Raw genomic sequence first — 7,973 nt, forward strand, 5'->3', positions numbered from 1 at the left:
AAGGGTGCAGAATGTACTCTGGGAGGAGGACTTCATTGTCCATCACTAAGACTGGCTCCGTAGCACCACAACTGACCAAGCTGAGTCCTAAAGGAGACAACTGCTAGACTGGGTCTACAGCAGGTGGTGAGGGAACCAACAAGAGGGAAAAACATACTTGACCTCATCCTCACCAATCCACTTGCCACAGACAGTATCGATAGAAGTGACCTCTGCAGAGTCCTTGTGGAGTCAAAGTCCTGTCTTCACATTGAGGGTATCCTCCATTGTGTTGTGTGGCACTACCAGTGTGCTAAATGGGATCTAGCAACTGAAGACTGGGCAACCATGAGTTTCTGTGGGCCATCAGCAGCAGCAGAATTGTGCTCGAACACAATCTTTAACCTCATAGCCCGGCTTATCCCCCACTCTACCATTACCACCAAGCCAGGGGGTCAACCCTGGTTCAATGAAGAATGCAGGGGGCACGCCAGGAGCAGCAACAGGAAAACCTAAAAATGAGGTGTCAACCTGATGAAGTTATAACTCAGGACTACTTGCATGCCAAACAGCACAAGCAGCAAGTGATAGACAGAGCTAAGTGATCCCACAACCAGCGGATCAGATCTAAGCTCTGTAGTCCTGTCACATCCAGTTATGAAAGGTGGTGGACAATTAAACAACTTACCAGAGGAGGAAGCTTCACAAATATCCCCATCCTTAATGATGGGGGAGCCCAGCACATCAGTGCAAAGGATAAGGTTGAACTATTTGCAACAATCTTCACCCAGAAGTGCCGAGTGGATAATCCATCTCGCCCTCCGCCAGAGGTCCCCAACATCAAAAATGCCAGTATTCAGCTAATTCAATTCACTCCACGTGATATCAAGAAATGACTGAAAGCACCGGATACTGCAAAGGTTATGGTCCCTGACAATGCTCCAGCAATAGTTCTGAAGACTTCTGCTCCAGAACTTGCAGTGTCCCTAGCCAAACTGTTCCAGTACAGCTATGACACTGGCATCCATCCAGCAATGTGGAAAATTGCCCAGGATGTCCTGTACACAAAAAGCAGGACAAATCCAACCCAGCCAATTACCACCCCATCAGTTTACTCTCAATCATCAGCAAAGTGATGGAAGGGGGTCATCCTAGGTAGAATCCCTCTTGTTGATTCTCTCGCCACTTGCCGCAGACCCAGTTGAACAGTTATGTCCTTTAGGACTCGGTCAGCTTGGTCAGTGGTGGGGCTACTGAGCCACTCTTGGTGGTGGACACTGACGTCCCCCACCCAGAGTACATTCTGTGCCCTTGCCACCCTCAGTGCTTCTTCCAAGTGGTGTTCAACATGGAGGAGCACTGATTCATTGATTCATCAGCTGAGGGGGGCTGGTGGGGGGGGGGGGGGGGGGTGGTGGGGGGTGTTTGGGGGGGGGGGGGGGGGGGGGGGGGGTGGTGGGGGGTGTTGGGGTGGGTGGTGGTGGTGGGCATGTGAGGTGGTATGTGGTAATCAGCAGGATGTTTCCTTGTCCATGTTTGGCTTGATGCCGGAGTCAATGTTGAGGGTTTCCAAGGAAACTCCCTCCCAACTGTATACCACCGTGCCACCATCTCTGCTGGCTGTGTCCCGCCGGTAAGACAGGACATACCCAGGGATAGTAATGGTGGTAATGGTCTGGGACATGATCTGTAAGGGGTGATTCTGTGAGTATGACTATGTCAGGCTGCTGTTTGACTAGCCTGTGAGACAGCTCTCCCAATTTTGGCACAAGCCCCCAGATGTTAGTAAGGAGGATTTTGCAGAGTCGACAGGGCTGGGTTTGCTATTGTGTTTCTGATGCCTCGGTCGATGCCAGGCGGACTGTCCACTTTCATTCCATATAGACACTACATCACTGCATTTCCATCATCTTCCATGGCAGACAGCAGAAAGTAGTGGTGAGCTGCTGTTTTTCTAGCTGAGGGAAGTATGCTGTGATGTGTTCCAAGTAAAGGAGTTCCAAAGAAGGGTCATACAGACTCGAAACATCAACTCTGTTCCTCTGCCCACAGATGCTGCCAGACTTGCTGATTTTCTGCAGCATTTTCTGTTTTTATATCAGATTTCCAGCATCTGCAGTATTATGCTTTTATTATACAATAATGATACACGGTTCCTTTTGATATATATTAATGACCTGGATTTGGTTTTACAGGGCATAATTTCAAAGTTGCTGATGACACAAAGCTTTGGAATGTCGTAAATATGTAGGAACGTAGGAAAATAGACTTTAGGAGGACCATGTGCAGGAACAGTCAGACACATGTCATGTGAAATTTAATGTAGGTGTGACGTGAAGCATTCTGGAAGAAAAATAATAGGAGAGGTAATATAAACTAAATGATAAAGTTTTAAGGGGAGTGCAAGAACAGAGAAACCTGGTGGTTCACATACATTAATCCTTGAAGCTGTCAGGATATGTTGATCCAGCTATCACTGTAAATAAAAGCAGTGTATAACGTGAGGAAGTTATGGTAAGCCTTTATCAACCACTGCTGAGACCTCAGCTAAAGCATTGTATTCAGTTCTGGACATCACGCTTTAGAAAGGATGTCAAGGCCTTCAAGAGGCTGCAGAGAAGATTTACAGAATGGCTTTTTTTATTGTTTCATGGGATGTGGGCATCGCTGGCTGGGCCAGCATTTATTGCCCATCCCTAACTGCGCTTGAGAAGGTGATGGTGAGCTGACTTCTTGAACCGCTGCATGTGGTGTAGGTACACCCACAGTGCTGTTAGGGAGGGAGTGCCAGGATTTTAACCTAGCGACAGTGAAGGAACGACGATATATTTCCAAGTCAGGATGGTGAGTGTCTTGGAGGGGAATTTCCAGGTGGCGGTGTTCCTATGCATCTGCTGCCCTTGTCCTTCTAGGTGGTAGTAGCTGTGGGTTTTGGGAGATGCTGCCTAAGGAGCTTTGGTGAATTTCTGCAGTACATCTTGTAAATCGTACACACTGCTGCTACTGTGTGTTGGTAGTGGAAGGAGTGAACGTTTGTGGATGTGGTGCCAATCAAGCAGGTTGCTTTGTCCTGGATGTTCTTGAGTATCTTGAGTGTTGTTGGAGCTGCACTCATCCAGGCAAGTGGGGAGTATTCCATCACGCTCCTGACTTGTGCCTTGTAGTTGGTGGACACGCTTCAGGGAGTCAGGAGGTGAGTTAGTCATTGCAGGATTACTAGCCTCTGACCTGCTCTTGTAACCACAGCATTTATATGGTTAGTCCAGTTCTAGTTCACTAGTTCAGTTTCTGGTCAATGGTAACCCACAGGATGCTGATAGTGGGGGATTCGGTGATGGTAATGCCATTGAATGTCAAGGGGCGATGGTTGGATTCTCTCTTGTTGGAGATGGTCATTGCCTCGCATTTGTGTGACGCAAATGTTACTTACCGCTTGTCAGCCCAAGCCTGGATATGGTCCAGGTCTTCCTATATTTGGACATGGACTGCTTCAGTATCTGGTCAGTGATTATCCTGCGTCCCTTCAAAGTAATGCAGGGACCATGCAAACTTTGTGCTGACTGCTAATTATATTGATTGTGGAACCAGGATGTTGATAGTGTGGGATTCAGCGACAGTGGTGCTATTGAATGTCAAAGGGCAATGGTTAGATTCTCTTTTGTTGGAGAACAATGGATGCCGATCATGTGGAGAGATGAGAGAAGCTCAGATTTTCTTCTTAGAGCAGGGAAGGTTAAGGGAAGATTTAATAGGTTCAAAATTATAAGGGGTTTTAATAGAGTAGATAGCATTATATAGCATTTCTGGCACAAAAAAGGCCATTGGGCCCAACTGGTCCATGCTGGTTTGTATGTTCTATGTGAATTTCCTCCCACCCCTCTTCTTCAAACCCCATCAAAACAGCTTTCCACCTTATATATTTACCTAGCTTCCCTTAAATCCAGCTGTGCTAGTCATCTCAACTACTCTTTAAGGTAGTGAGCTCCACTTCCTAAATGCTCTCTGGATAAAGAGGTTTCTCCTGAATTCCTCATTGTATTTATTAGTAGCTATTCTATATTTCTGGCCCTTAGTTCTTCCCTAAATCTACTCTACCAAACCCTTTCACAATCTTAAAGGCCTCCATCAGGTTATCCCTCGGCAACAAAAAAAAACACCGGCCCATTCAATCCTTCCTGATAGATGTAGCCCTAACTTTTGGCATCAGTCCTGTAAATCTTTTTTGCACTTTCTCCAGTGCCTCTTTATCATTTTTATAATCTGGAGAACTGGATTGCTCATTGTCTTCCAAGTGTCGTCAAACCAGTCTTCCCTGCACCCTCAATTTAATTTCCCTGATTTTCAATTCCATCCCTCAGTGGCTAGCACTCTTGCCTCTGAGTCACACGTTCATGGGTTTAATCCCATTTAATTTAGGCTAACATTGCAGTGTGGTGAGGGAGTGCTGCACTGTTGGAGGTATTACCTTTTGGATGGGACATTAAACAGAGATCCTGAAGCCCTCTCAGGTGGATATATAAGATACTTTATTGAAAGAAGAGCAGGGGAATTCTCACTGGCCATTATTTATCCCTTAACCAACATCACTAAAACCGATTGTCTTATCATTGCTGTTTGAGGGAGCTCACTGCGCGCAAATTGGCTGCTGTATTTCCTACACAATATAGTGACTACACTTCAAAGCTACTTCACTGGCCGTAGAACACTGAAGATGTGAAAGGTGCTATATAACTCCAATTTCTTTTGTTTTCTTGTTTCTGTGTATAGCTAGACATTGAGTATTTACAGTCTAGTCAGTTATGATGAGGGAAATCGCCACTCAGCACAGATACTGCTCTTACATGATTGCCCTAATAGACAATTGTCTATACATACATACATTTTTTTTCTCAATTCCTTTCTCACTCCAGCTACATATCTCTCCAACTCAGTGTAATTGTATTAAATAGTCATTTTGATTGTACAGAACTTGAGTATTGCTGAAAAAAGAGACATATTGAAGCTTTTCGTCTTGCACTCATCAGGACACTTCGCAGGAATACCAATATAAGGGGGATACTGTATAAGAGAGTGCTGATTGATTGGTGAGTGGACTCTGATTGTTGGAGCCATTGCCATGGAGAATGCACCAGTTATGGTGACTGACAATTATCTGCCAAGCATTGTTTGAAATTTAAACCAAGCAGCTTGACCCTGATTGGTCAAAGCATTGTCCTGAGGAATGAGTCAGCAAATGGCTGACACTTATTTTGTTTAGCTGAAACAAGCACAATGTGTGTACATGCTCCTTCTGTCAGCAAAGAACAGGGCCCTGTGTATTAATATAATAGCTTCCAGTACACGCAAATACGTCACACTGTGAGCCTGATTGACAATCTTGAATTGGTTGTCAGTGTAATTCTTAGCACACTGAGGATTATTTAGCAAATGTTGTCCAATTGTGGAATCACATCTCATGTTGGACGCTATGTTTTGAGTTTTGCAAGCACGGGCTGGTTGGGTACGGTCTATACCTTGCCTGTTGCAAACAGTGGCTGTTTGAAAAGATCTGCCAGTCTTTGTGGCGTATGGCTTACATACCTAGCATCACACTGGCACTGGTCCTCAGAGTCCACTTGCCAACCAATCAGCATTCTCTTCACTATACAGTATAAATTGTCGTTTTCCCTTTATATTGGTATTCTTGTGAAGTGTCCTGATGAGTGCAAGGCAAAAAACTTCAACATATCTCTTTTTTCAGCAATAATCACTTAATTGTAATAATTGATCCTGGGTCCTTATGATTCAGTTATGTTGCGCCTTTCCCAGCTGAGTGCCAGGGACATTATGCTGAGTCAAATTAATCAATAACAAATCCAAAAGCTTCAATTATATATCATTCTAAGGGTAAAACAGTTAACAAACATGAAGCATATAGAAAGACCGATAAGGGCAGCGATTGTGTGGGAACACTATCATCTTCAAGCGTTCCCCCAAGTAGCACACATGACTTGGAACAATACCACCATTTCTTCAATGTCGCTGGGTTAAAATCCTGAACTCCTTCCCCGAACAGCACTATGGGTCATCCTACAGAAGGTGGACTGCAACAGGTCAAGAAGGCAGCTCATCACCACCTTCTCAAGGGAACTAGGAATAGGTAATAAAGCCAGCGACACCCATATGCCATGAATTAGTTAATTTAATGAAAAAGGGAAAAAATGTCGTGGTCCTGCTTGACTGAACATAATTTTATTTCCAGTGTTTGCGAGGAAGTGCCACTTCTCCTGAACTTGCAAATTGTGCTCCTTTTCAAGCAACTAAAGCTGGAGGGGAAGAACTGCCTTCCGCACTAGCAGTGCAGAAGAACGGCGGGAGGCAAGGTCTGCATTTTCATCTTCTTGTTCATGGACTGGTTAGCAAATTAGCTGGTAAGAATGCCAAAGGGAAGCTGGTCTGTTCAACATTAGATTTGATGGGTCTCAACATTACTCTTCTTGTTAACTCTTTTCTTTTAATTACCACAATAAATGCAGCGCAAACTCTCATTTTGCACCAGAGAATTCATCAAATTATACATTCTTCTCATTTATTTTTTTGGACCCCATTTGTTGCCCGATCTTTCTCTCCTGGAAGCATGATGTTTAAATCACTGACTAATTTGCACACGAAAGGAACGCGCACACACAGATTAAATTCTATTTTCGCAGCAGTGTCACACCAAGCAACCCCTATCAGTCTCAGGCAAGAGTGTGCAATTAAAACCTTTGTACTGAATATGGTGATGAGAAGAGTACTTCATGAAATCTTGGTTTTCCAACTCATTAACCACTTAATCCCATTATGAACTCCAGTTTGTGAATGAGACAACATGAGACAATCACATGGCCATGAATAAACAAAACCCGCATTCCCTGTAGCAACTCATATGGTGAGTTCCACCTCAGGAATATTCTAGAAGGTTAATGTAAGTGGCTGCATTTTCCAAGCTTGAAAGAACTTTTTATAATTGGATGATACCAGAACTTTAAGAATATAGTTGTCAAGTAAGACTGAACGGGCTGGGGCTCTTTTCTCTAGGCAAGAAAAGACTGAAGGGTGACCTGATAGGGGTCTTTAAAACTGTGAAAGGGCTTGATTTGGTAGACAGAAAAGACATTCCAATTTTTGGGGAGATTAGAACCAGGGGCCATAAATATTACATAGTCACTGAAGGGAATTCAGGAGAAACTTCTTCACCCAGAGAGTGGTCAGAATGTGGAACTCACTACCACATGGAGTAGTTGAGGCGAATAGGACAGATGCCTTTACAGAGAAACTAGATAAACACATAAAGGAAAAAAGAATCAAGCATATGCAGGAAGGATGGGATGTAAAGGGATGGGAGGAGCATAAATGCTGTTGTACTTGGACCAGTTCGACCAAAATGCCTTAAATACTATATAATTTTGTTAATTTGCACTCTAAATGCAAAGGAGATTTTTGCTTTCTTAATCAAGAAAGGATTTCAATTATTGTGACAACTTTTGACCTGGGAGTAGTAAAGTAAGGAAAATTTATAATTTTAAATGTTTTAGATGAATCTGTAATTTAAAATTTTTTTTTTCGATAAAGGGTTTTTAGGGGGTTTGTTTCAGCTATAAAGGGATCACATAAATTTTGGGAACTAAGAGAAACTAGTCCATGTGATCTGGTGACCCTTGACCTGGAAGCAGTACTAACAGGATGGAAGCCGCGCGGCCAGACGTAAAGGAGAGCTGCATGATGAGGAAGCTGGAGCAGGAAGGCGACCAGTACACAGATGCAAAAACAAATGGTGGAATCTTCCGGGCTAACTAGCAGCGGGAAGCATGTTGGGTGGGGGATCTTAATTTGGTGTAAGGTCAAAAATCAGGTTTCCAATGGTGGGATGAACTTTAGGAATTATGTTCTCGGGACTTTAAATGTGGGTTAAAGGCAGGTTGAGCTTCCCAACAAACAATGTCAGGAAGCCCTTTTGCATGCATTGGCATGTC

The sequence above is a fragment of the Cetorhinus maximus genome, chromosome 5 (assembly GCF_964194155.1).
Source record: "Cetorhinus maximus chromosome 5, sCetMax3.hap1.1, whole genome shotgun sequence".
Lineage (NCBI taxonomy): Eukaryota > Metazoa > Chordata > Chondrichthyes > Lamniformes > Cetorhinidae > Cetorhinus > Cetorhinus maximus.